General features: G+C 36.0%; 2 protein-coding genes across 4 annotated transcripts in view; one reads left to right on the forward strand and one right to left on the reverse strand.

Annotated features, from left to right (window-relative positions):
- Nucleotides 1-1,277, reverse strand: part of Alg-2 (Apoptosis-linked gene-2) — a 279,592-nt gene extending 278,315 nt beyond the window's left edge. Inside the window, exon 1 of one of the 2 annotated variants that reach the window (XM_067113781.1) lies at nt 1,174-1,277. The gene's annotated coding sequence lies outside the window, so the exon portion shown is untranslated. The remainder of the gene's footprint in view (nt 1-1,173) is intronic. The other variant, XM_067113783.1, reaches the window with a different exon arrangement.
- Nucleotides 1-13,229, forward strand: part of LOC136844489 (uncharacterized) — a 190,819-nt gene that overhangs the window by 147,569 nt on the left and 30,021 nt on the right. The window lies entirely within an intron of this gene.

Genomic DNA, 13,229 nt, shown 5'->3' on the forward strand with positions numbered 1-13,229 from the left:
TACAAAGGTAAAAAGTAACTATGCTGCATACACAGCATCCTGCATACTCCAATGGTATATAGTCTAGTATACAGTAGGTCTATGATCCGTTAAAGCAGAATAGGCCCTTAACTCTACGTTTCTGTAGCCAAGTAAGAGTAGAATGTTCAACATTTTTAAAATTTTAAATTTATACAATGAAAATTGAAATATTATTGAAAGTATTATCATAAACTTTTATTTTATGTACGGAAAAAAACAATGTAATTTAAACAATAGCACTAATAGGCCTACATACATACAAACATACACACACATATATGTATGTATGTATTAGTACTATTGTTTAAATTAATTGTTATTTTCCGTACATAAAATAAAAGTTTATGATAATATTTCCAATAATATTTCAATTTTCATTGTATAAATTTAAAATTTTGTGTACAAAAAAGGCGAACTTTCTACTCTTAATTGGCTACAGAAACGTAGGGTTAAGGGCCTATTCTGCTTTAACGGATCATAGACCTGCTGTATACTAGGCTATATACCACTGGAGTATGCAGGATGCTGTGCATGCAACATGGTTACTTTTTATCTTTGTAAAGTCGTGTGGCATAACTTGCATAATTGCTTTACATGTCTCTGGGATTATATGCCCCAAGGAACGACTTGTGACGCGGAAGCGAAGTGCGTCCAGCAACCTCTCGCACAGTGATATTGGCTGTCTCGTACAAGTGTGTTTTTTATTTCTATAAGAGCGGAGACCATATATAATAACGTAATTCCATGTCGGTCTGCTCGTCCATTCTTGTGTAATTAAACCGGTCACCATGGTAAAATTTCAATTCATTAATAAACAATCGTGAGATAGTTCATTTCTCTTCAGCCACAGTTTAAACCAGGTTCTCCATTTTCGCTGTGATATTCCAATTTCTGCTGCAAGAGTGCACTCTATGGCGTCATCACTGAGCGGACCTGACACGTCTTTACTCTACCAGGTTTCGGCAAACTGAAGTGAATCCGAACGTGGAACGTCTATGGGCAACGCGGATACCGGGGTTAGACCGAAACCTGATCCGCCTGTCGTAAAGTCTATGGGGCCCTTTTACGAAACTGAGACCAGTTGTCATTCTCCAGGGTTATTTGAGAAACTACTAAAACAAAAGCCAGTCCAAGCTAAAGGCCGCCACTAACTTTCAGTTATGCACACTGTGCAAGCGGCCTGTGCGGGCAACCCTGAATGTTAAGTGAACAACCTGCACAGTTTTTCTCGCCTGCGCAGGCGGCCTGAGCAAAATAAATAGCCCATCTCAATCGATAAGCCTCCCGCCAAACGGCTGCGCATGCGCATTTCAACGTTAACGTGGTGGGGGCAACTTTTTTTGGCTCAGCGGCTTCAGCCGCTCAGTTCGAACTCCGCTAAATAATGTAAAACAAGGTTTATGCCTATAATGCGTCTATTCAGATTATGCATCATCAATGCTATTCATTCTTAAAATGAGAACAAAATAATATTCAACATTCTGATGAAAAAAGCAAAATATTAGACTATGCATGTTTATCCATCGCTTCACATCCCATGTAAGCCAGTTTTGAAATGAAATTAGACAAATAAACAAACAAATGAAATAAAGAAATAGTAGTATACTATTGATGTTCACTCGTTGTAACACAAAGTCATTCTTAAAATGAAAACAAATTAGTATTAAGTATTTTGATGAAACAGAGGAAAACAATATTAGGCCTATATATGTCAACTTTGAAATGAAAAGCAATTACTAACTTAACGCAATAATCTTTCCATGGAACTCTTCCTTCATTCATGAAATATTCAATAAACATTATGAAAGTCCTTGGGGCCAAATTTAAACTTATTCACATGGGAGTATTGAATTAGTTTTTTTTTAACTATTCTTTCATTGGACGTCTTACTTGAAACTTATAAAAAGTTTTTTATGATATCAGCAAGCCAATTACAGCCAGAGCACCGTGTGCTGACGCCTTGGCTGCTACGGAGGACTGCGGAAAAAGACTGTAGGCTACCGTTAGTGGTGAAGATTCGCCAGCACAGGCCAACTGTGGAGGCATAACTGCGCAGGCAGCCAGGCACAACTGAACGTTAGTGGCGGCCTTTAGGCTAATACTTCTCTAGTGGACTAATGTAAACAAATTCCATAACAGACCTAACTTAGAGTCCATTTAACAATCATTACGACCTAATATAAATAGTTGTTATTTCAAATGTACAGTACACTAATACCCATTATTCTCCCGAAGGCTTTCGACCTAGCCCTAGATCAAGTCGTTCTCCAGTCCAGTACAAGACGACTAATGTTAGGGCAATGGCTGTAGATGCAATTGTTTAATTTTCATTAAACTTGCGAATAACTAATTTTCCACATGAGAAAACTCGTAACGCCTTTTTAATGAAAAAAAAATGACATGAGAAAGGTGCATGTCATGCTAAGTCCGTTCCAATTATGAAACCATTAGAACAAACTCGTCTTCCATCTGATTAGTTTATTTAGGTTGAAGTGGAAGGTCATTTTGTCATAAGTTGAAAGGCTCGTGTTAGGAAATTTCACGCACATACGTCGATGTTGGATGTTATGAAGCACAATGCACAGAAACACGACGTTGGATGTTATGAAGCACAATGCACAGAAACACGACAACGTCATTCAAGTTACAGTTAGGAGCAGGAGACAGTGTTTGTTGGCAAACCCGTTTGCATTTCTCGATTCCCTGGAAATGTGTCACATGAAGTCGTCGTCTATTGTGAAACTAGGAGCATTGACAAACCAATATTGTTAAGCCGTCCAACGTAAATGTAACATAAAATAAACAAATAAATTATAATTATCTAAATAACCATGAAATTTTCCGTTACTGGGGATCTTCACATTTCATTTTACCGTTGGACAAGCTAACTATCTCTTGTTGTAACCTTGATACCTATCATCAATAGAATATATTGAATTTACCTAAAAAATTATTATGAAAGTGCACGTAGACTTAATTCTTATTTCATGGTTTCGTCAAAGGTTTATTTCCCAGCACTAGTAGGCTTTGGAATCCTCGTTCTGCTATAGTTTTCATTATGCTCTTACAAACCTCCAGTCATTGGAGAGCAGCTTAAGTTATTTTCTTCATATTTAAGTTCCGCTGTTCATCCAGTGCTTAACACACACACACACACACACACACACACACACACACACACACATATATATATATATATATATATATATATATATATATATATATATATATATATATATATATATATATTAAAGTGGAACTCATGCAACTTCCACAAAAAAAGAAAATATAAACTGCAGAAAATGAGAAACGTAACAAAAACACGTAATCCTGAACTCTTTATGTGAGAGGAACCTTTGATTCTATACTTCTTTATTCTGTCTTCTTTCAAAAGCATTCATTCATGATAGAAGGAGTTGATTAAAGTTTCTTCCTTCTTTTCTGACACATTCTCTTGCCACCTCCTACTCACCCCACCCCTCTATCCCGATGACTCTCCCTCCCTGCATCACCCCAAGCCCCGTCCTATCTTAGTGGAGACGACGACATGGAGAGGAATGTATTTGTTATTTATTAATATCATATGTTGAAATTGCAACGGGTAAAAAAATGTAATTCTTAAGGATAAGAGAGATTAATCATATAGGTTCATATTTTTTTCTTTCTTGCTTTATTGTTATGATTTTTCTGCATCAGCACACTTGTTCTTCCTCGATACTGAGGTACTGCCCGTCAAACACTTTTTTCAGTCCATTAGCCAACTGTTGCTATTTCTCCCTGTCTTTACTCACAACGCTTTTACACCGTGTTCTCCAACTTCCCGTTTTCTATTCTCTCCACATGACCAGACAATTTTATAGGCTAATTCAACTTTTCATCTGTGCAAGCTTTTCCATATTAACACTGTTTAATTTGCATTTTTTACTATTTCTGTCTTCTTATTCTACATAAACTTTGAGACCATCTCAATAGCTTTCATTCATTTTATGCAATTCACTTCCCTACAGGAGAGCTGGATTAATAATCCCTTCAAGTGAGTAAATTTTTGCGGTTTTGGACACTCCACTTCACTTCCTAAACTTCCTACCATTGCCTATTTCATTTACTCCCTAAGACTTACAAGAAACAACCTCTTCCATTTTTTCCACCTTTATCTGAGGGCAGCTTTTGGACCAACCATTTACACACTCTTACTCGAGCCTTGCTTTCTTCATAATAACTTTTAATCGCTCTCAGTAAACTGCGTTCTAGGCAATATATCCTTAGTACACTTCATTTCATAGTTCTTTCAGTTCTCCTGGCATATGTATGATGCATACGTCATATTCCTTCAATCAAAAGTATCCCAATAAACTGTTTCATATCAAGTATTTGACTAATCCTACACGTCTCTTTTCCTGTTAGTCCTTCTGCTTTCTGTCTTATCCCTTGCAATTCATTCAGTCTCCTTGATCACCTTTCCCCCAACACAGGTGACCAATTACCCTTCCTATAGTTGAGAGACAATGAAGAAATGTGGTTACCCCTTAAAAATGACCATGTGCTGAGCAGAGATTGCCATATCATGACCACTTACCTCACGATGTTAAAAATAAATAAATATATAAAAATATAAGAGAATGGATAAGATATCTGTAGGGGTCTATTTTTGCCTTGTTCACCAGCACTCATTAACTTCCCGTCGCTGCCTCTCTCTCTCTCTCTCTCTCTCTCTCTCTCTCTCTCTCTCTCTCTCTATATATATATATATATATATATATGTGTGTGTGTGTGTATATGTATATATGTATGTATGTATCTATATATATATAATATATATATGTGTATATATATGTATGTATTTATATATATACAGTATATATATATATATATATATATATATATATATATATATATATATATATATATATATATATATATATATATATATATATATACGGTACAGGAAAAAGTTGTCACACCTGAATTTGCATATCAAAAGCCTAGTTATTCCCTTTATGCATATAGTTAAGAGTTTTCCTCGTTATATAGAAATGTTTTATAAAACATTGTTTTGTAGCCCGTGAAATCCCAAACCCTCTGAATGGGCAGTAACGAAGAGCCATCTCCATTTATAAGTATTTACACGGCTATTTACTCGTAACGATAGGGAAATATTTTCTTTTTTTTCTGTTCCTTATCGTTTCTCTTTTGTCGGGAGGCTCAAACAACGCTCTTTTTTAAACTTGGCATCCGCTGTTTTTGTCTTCTCTCTCTTGTTTGCCCTAGGCTTGCGATAAACAAGGTCAAGGTCAATGGTTTTTCTGTCCAAACGGGTTTTACGTAAAACAAGGTCAAGGTCAATGGTTTTTCTGTCCAAACGGGTTTTACTTTAAAGGGACATTATCATTAGACTCCTGAAATTTTAAATGAGAATATAATCATACCTTTTGGCCATTTATTCTAAACATCCCATTGGGTCCTGCTATAACATCTAAAGAATTCCATAGGCAGTTTTATTTATGGATTAATTTTCCTCATATAATTTCGTTTATGGATTTATTTTTCTCATATATAATTTCGTTTATGGATTTATTTCACTTATATGATTTTGGCTATGTATTTATTTCCCCTCATATATATTTTTTGTTTATGGATTGATTTTTCTCATATATAATTTCGTTTAGGGACTGATTTTTCTCATATACAATTTTGTTTATGAATTTATTTTTCTCATATGCTTTCTTTATGGATTTATTTTTCTCATATATAATTTTGTTTATGGATTTATTTTTCTCATATACATCACGTTTTTCTTGCCTGGGGCGCCTGCATATTAAACCTTATTGAAACGGAAGTTATTGATAGACGCCTTCCTGGAGACAGCATGAACAGATATACTCTATCAGAATAAAATACTTTATATCGACATTGTTCTCCTTGCGTGGGTGACTTCATAGAAACTTTTATTGAAAGGGAAGTTTATTAAGACGCAATTTCTAGAAGCGCCCTGAATAGGATGTCCAAGATACATCTTTTATATAAGGATTTTTTAAAAAGAAAATGTAAGATTATTTAAAGTACACAAAAAGATGTCCTCCGGCATCAAGAACCAAGTTGTAAGACAAGTCTACAGATGTCAATCAATCAATCAATCACAGAGCAAGCTTGCTTTTGACAGCCATGTCCATCTCAATCTTTCCTCCACAAAAAAAAAGTCACTGAAGAGCATTGCCCAATATACCATGCCCCGTCGCTAGTCCTCCTCCTCGAGCTCTGCTAATTTTTTATCATCTTCACTTCGTCGCTTTTCGTTTTGAGTTCCACTCGCGCTGTCAAGGGTCCACGTGTTCCGTGGAACGGGACCTTTATTGAAACATTCCCTTTGAAAGGATGAACTCTGATTCAACTGGAGTTTAGCCTGAATCATTCCCTTTCCTCCCCTCTCTCTCTCTCTCTCTCTCTCTCTCTCTCTCTCTCTCTCTCTCTCTCTCTCAATGAAATCAAATGGATTGTTTTTTTATCTAACTTACATCTTATCTCTATTTCCTTCTCTTTTTTTCTTTTTGGCTAGCTTCCTTATTATTATTATTATTATTATTATTATTATTATTATTATTATTATTATTATTATTATTATTATTATTCAAAATGTAAAACTCTAAATGAAACAAGTGCAAAAGTCATTAACTTAAAACGAAAATTTCCGCATCACAGAATGGTCAGAGATTCCAGTAATTCCAGAGAAGATACAACGAATAAACCAGAGACGAAATTTAAGTGGAGTCATTCTCCTAGCTTCCTTTATATCACATTTTCATAATTCAGTCCCTGGTGATGGATTTTAACGCGTAAATAAAATACCCAGTGATTAAGATCAACGATTTGCTTCGTTAATTGATATTTACTTTGCTTCCTCATTGTCGCCTGTATCATTGCCTGGAGTGAACTTTTGCATTATATATATATATGTGTGTATATATATATATATATATATATATATATATATATATATATATATATGTGTGTGTATATATATATATATATATATATATATATATATATATATATATATATATATATATATATATATTATTTCTGACTCACGTCGGGATCGAACCCAGGTCTCTCAGGTGAAAGGCAAGGGCGCTATCCTGGTTCGATCCCGACGTGAGTCAGAAATTTATTTCTGTTCCACGCGTGATTGTGTGTTGATTATTTCTATATACATACATACATATATATATATATATGTATATATAGCCTATATATATATATATATATATATATATATATATATATATATATATATATATATATATATATATATATATATATATATGTATGTATGTATATATATTACGTGTGGGGTTGGTCGGTTATTTATTCTAATAATTGATTAAATTGAGTTATATTACCTTGCTCTACCTAAGCCCCACATAACTCTGCCAGTTAAGGCCACATAAAGCTCTAAAGGACGGATAATGAAATGGATTAGGTCGCCAGCCGAAAACTAGTATTACAAAATATAGTTTATTATACAACCACGTGGCTTAATTAAGTAAACTTACTGAAAAGCAGTTTCAACAAAAGTAAAATAAAAGGAAGTGGATTATTTACAGGAGCTAGCAGCAGCTTAAAATATTAGTCCTAACCAGGGCAGATACCGCAATGCTAAAGGGAAATGATCGCAACAGATTTAATAAGCCTCTTCAGTCGCTGTTATACAGCAGCTGAATTCAGTGAACGTTGAACTGTGGCTTCTTGGCACTGACGATGCACATTCTTCTCCAAGCAAGAGGGAATTTTCAGGCTCCGGAAAATAAGTATCCAGATAACAAGCTTACACTAAAGAAGCTCTCACTAGCAATTATTTAATCACAAGGGATGAATCTTATATCTAGAATAGTACTTTAAACACCATGGAAGATAAGTTATGTGATTTCACTAGACAACAATGAATGCACTTAATGTATGACTTCATAAATGGGATATGCTTTACTAGGGGTCCTTAGTTAGGGACTGCTTAAGAGATGAATGTCTGAACAAGGAAAATGAGAGATTCAGTTGAAGGGAAAGAAAACTGGGAGTAATTGTCACAATGTGACTTACCACTGGGTTGAATAATGCAATGATCAGTTGCATTAAGATTCCTTGGTCTGTTAGGAATAACAATCGTCCCCCGCGATATAGACAAAGGGGGGAGAAACAAAAGTGCTTGGAGACAGCACTGAACACTTCTGTTCCTTATCATAGCTGGGCTGAGAGTCTGGCGATGTAGGGTTAACTTCAGTCGCTTGTCTTCAAGCTCCTCCCCAGAGCCTACTTTGGGGGCTTGGTTGCAGGTCTTGTCTGGAAAGAAGAGGCTCACCAGTATAAAGGTCAAAGAAAAGTAGGTTTTCGGAACAGTATGTCTAAGGTCTGGCCCAGCAAAACCTATCGCCCTTTATGACGATTATGAGTTAAAATCACCCCCTCCCCCCTCCGGTCAGTTGGCGATCTTAGTTTGAAAACAACTCCTGCTTCCTCCCACATTCCTCTTTCTCATGTGAGAAATCTACATTGTCTTTCTGGTTTTAATAGAAAATTAATTCACTATTCTACTGAGAGTCGAGGAAGGGAGGTCGAACAGCAATATTTACCCAGGTCTTTCAGTTGAAAGACAACACCGCTGACAACCAAGCCACACAAGTCATAAAAGAAGTTGGAACCTAAGTACCACTGTACAGTAAGTAAATGAAATACTGTCAATTGGGTCACTGCCAAGTCAGGAAGTTGGGGAAAACACACTGGTATGCAAGGCAGTTAGCCTGCCCAGGTAAAGCCTTAGGTACAGTGGTAATTAGGTTCCAACTTCTTTTAGGACTTGTGTGGCTTGGTTGGCAGCAGTCTTGTCTTTCAATTGAAAGACCTGGGTTCGATCCTGATGTGAGTCAAAATTTATTTCTGTTCCACACGTGACTGTGTGTTGATTATCTATCATATTCACTTACAAAGGATAATACGAATGAAATGCTGTCAATTGGGTCACTGCTGAGTCGGAAAGTAGGGGAAAACACGTTGGTATGCAAGGCATTTAGCCTGCCCAAGTGAAGCCTTAGGTACAGTGGTACTTAGGTTCCAACTTCTTTTATGACTTGTTTGGCTTGGTTGGCAGAGGTCTTGTCTTTCAATTGGAAGACCTGGGTTCAATCCTGATGTGAGCCAGAAATTTATTTCTGTTCCACACACACACACACACACACACACACACACACACACACACACACACATATATATATATATATATATATATATATATATATATATATATATATATATAAATATTGTCATAAACTGGGATTCTTGGTTGGGGGAAGAATTGAACAAATTTAAAGCTGGTGACTGCAAAGGGACCAAGTGTGCCCATATTATGAACAAAGGAAAAGTTATTTGAAACTTACCTTAGATTTTCCCTGGTTTTACCATTAAATGAGGAAGGTCACCATTTGGAATTAGAGTTCTTTTACAATTTACGGGGGTTTATTTACAGAGACTTAGCAATGAAACAAGGAGACAAACAAAACGACATGGTAGCCAATGGGCAGACTCATTAATTGGACACATAGAACAATAATGCAATGACTGGCAACAAGCAAGCTGAGTAATAAGGGGGGCCAATGTGCAATACAATTATTCCAGTTACAATAATGATAGCTTAGTCATGCCCCGATTACACTAAATAGTCTCAGTCAGTACACTGCAACGGACTGAACTCCAGGATGGGGAAAATAATTCATATAAAATTTGGCGAGGCCACAATGGACTTCAAGGATCGGACTACGACCAGGAATAGTTCAGGATTTGAAAGGCAGTCAGAATTATCGGGCACAGAGTGCGATGAGCAGCTTGTCTCTCCTGAAAGAGAGGTCCCGGATTAGAAACGGCGGCACACACTGAAGGAAATGGAATCCCCCTATAAATGTTACACATTGTACATGTTAAATATTAACCACTACGCAGCCCAGCAGATAATTAGAAGGAAATCACGTAAGCACAGTATGGGAATCGTAATTGATTGGGCTTTTAATAATGAGAACATGTGCTCGCAATCACACAAAGAGAAAATTTAAACACTTGTATTACTTAGCCTAGATTGCCCTAAAGGTGCACTGGGAGAGGGATAAATGGATGATTATCCAGGGATCTCTACTGAAATTCAAGGCACATTAATGGCGAGATATGGGAGGCCGGGCAGGACTCTTAACAAGGGAAAATTGCTTTGTGGAGGAAGAAGTTAAAGCTTAAGGAAATGGGAAATTTAAGGGGTTTTTAGTGGAAGGGGAAGGACTGGTTTACTGACTATTTGCAATGTACGAACTTTGTCTGATACTTGCAGTGCCAACAATTGACTCAGCTATTCATCGGCGATAGTTTCAACCAGTTTAAGTGGGGAAGATGGGCGATAGGTCCACCCAGTGAGAAGATGAGAACGCAGATGCTTCCCCAGCCAGCAGCGTCTTGTAGGACCTCATCCTTAGTCCAACATTCCGGCAAATATGTCACGAGAACCAGCAAAGAGGGCAGAGGAAAAGCATACAATTACTTAGAGGTTAAGGTCCTACCTGGTGGCTGTTCCCACTATGCCTATTAACTTTCCCCATACCTAAATGCTCCTACATCACGTGATGGGGGTGAAAAGGGGTTGACAGCGGGAGGCCTATTGTCTCCCAGAATCAGGCGATGGGTGGGGCTTCCTACACTGCTATACACTGGTGCTAACAGCCCTGATCTAGTTCAAACTATGCTTGTCTCCGTCTTTCGCCCGCCAATTTTCCCGGCCCGAAAGCCCAAATGAATAGCAGACTACATTGCAAGATTAATGATGCACGGGCATCTACAGGAGGGAGGGATATATCCTTGACAATATATATATGTATATTTATATATACATATATATATATATATATATATATATATATATATATATATATATATATATATATATATATACATCTATATATACGAGTATACTGTATATATACATACATACTAACATACTTGCATATATACTGTGTATATATAAACATATATAGAAATATTTATTTGTATTATAGAAAAGCCACTTGGCCTGTTCACTATGCTTTTGTAAATAACTGATAGATCAAAGCCGACTGTTATGGTTTCTCGTTTGTTGTTACAGCCAAAACAGAAAACCTTTCCCTCACATTTAGATATCAAGAAGATCAATCAAGACTGCATTTCATAATAGCAGACTCAAATGCATCGCTTGAAATTCAGAAGCATGGTTTTGTATTTCAGGAATAAGTAAAATCTAGATATCTTGATTTGTTATGACAGCATTCCGTGAAGATAGCAGACTCAGAGGTTCCAAATGTATTTCAGAATATTTTGCATTTCATGATTTTGCACTATGCATTTCAGTCTAAGCTGGAATCCACAAAGGCATTAAACACAAATTTCTATAACAGTGATTCCCCACCTTCAAGAACTCCTGAAACAATTTTTCACATTCCAAGGAACCTTAATCTATGGGTACACTTATATATATATATATATATATATATATATATATATATATATATATATATATATATACATATATACTATATATAGATAGAAAAATAGATATATATTTATATATTACTAACAGGACCTCATTCAAACTGGATGGTATCTAGTGGAGATATTTATTCAAAGTTACAAGCTTTCTAGGACAAATAGTCTTCATTGTCAAGTATCTGTACAATGACCAGACATGTAGTCCAGCTGTATTTATATCTGTGTGCTGGGTTCTTTAATCAATATTTATATATATACTGGCTGACCAACCCAGCACTGCACAGGAAAACTCTGAATGACAACTGATACTCTTCTCTCCTCCCTAACACCCCCTCTACTCTCTCTCTATCTTTCCTCCCTAACACCCCCTCTACTCTCTCTCTTACTTCCTCTCCCTCTAAAAAAAAGGACACAAAAGTATTTTGCTCAACATGTCTAATATGGATAGACAATGTTATTAAGTCAGGACTTAATGTACAGATAGTCGAGGATGATGAAACTGAGGATGAGGAAGAAGAGGAAAATGAAATAGAAGAAAATGAGACTGAAGAAATAGAAAACAATAATGAAAACAAAGAACAGGATAAGAGTATGGATGCAGAGAAACTCATAGACTCTACATATGAGGCAATACAACAGCATACATGTGAAGAAATAAACTATGAAACGACAACACAAAAAAATCCCAAAGAGGCTGTACCCTGATATACATATTGAAGGGAAAGAGCGAGAAAAAAAGAAAAGAAAGACATAATCTGCACTCTTATGAAAAGAGGAAACTACAGATTCGGCGAAAGATGTCATTACAAACATCCCAAGATATGTCACAACTATGAGATTTATGGCAAATGTGTATATCTAGATGGCTATGAGGTTGAATGCCGCGATCTACATCCAGAAGTATGTAGGAAGCTGAAAGAAGGAAAAGGTTGCCATGAAGAACGAAAATCAAAAGCAAATACATATCAAAAATCAAAGTAAAAATGAAACAAATAAAGAAAGGAATAAAGAGTATGAGACGAAGGAAAAAAGCAAGCCGGCATCACGTTATGAAATGTCAGCACCACGATATGAGGCATCAGCACCCAGGTACAGTGCAACCAAGCAATGTATCTATGATGCAAATGGATGGTGCAGATATGGAGATAGATGCAGATACAAACACAAAATGAAGAATTATGAAGATGGAAGATCAACTATTTTGGAAAAGTTGGATTTTTTAATGTCTGAAGTTATGAAAATGAAGAAAAGAACATCATATCAGAGCAGGAAAGAGACATGGGAAAATCCTTATTATTACCCATATTAGATAATGGGGATAAAACACAAACCATCATAGTGATGAATGCACAGGGTTTAGTTTCGAGTAACTCAAAAAGAAAAATAGAGTTCTTAGAAGAACTAACCCAAACTGAAAAAATAGATATAATGAATATAAGTGAAACATGGTACTCACAAGAGACTGGTAATGATGATCAGAAAAAGGGTTTCCAAACTTATAGATCAGATAGAAAAAATAGGAATCAAGGGGGAACCGTGATGTATGAGAGAGATGTAAATCAAGGAAAAATCTGTGAGAAATATAGTAACACAGAATGTGAATTAATAGCAGTAGAATTTGAATCTGAAAAATTAGTAAACATTGTAATATACAGACCCCTAATACT

Source organism: Macrobrachium rosenbergii, chromosome 12 (assembly GCF_040412425.1).
Source record: "Macrobrachium rosenbergii isolate ZJJX-2024 chromosome 12, ASM4041242v1, whole genome shotgun sequence".
NCBI lineage: Eukaryota > Metazoa > Arthropoda > Malacostraca > Decapoda > Palaemonidae > Macrobrachium > Macrobrachium rosenbergii.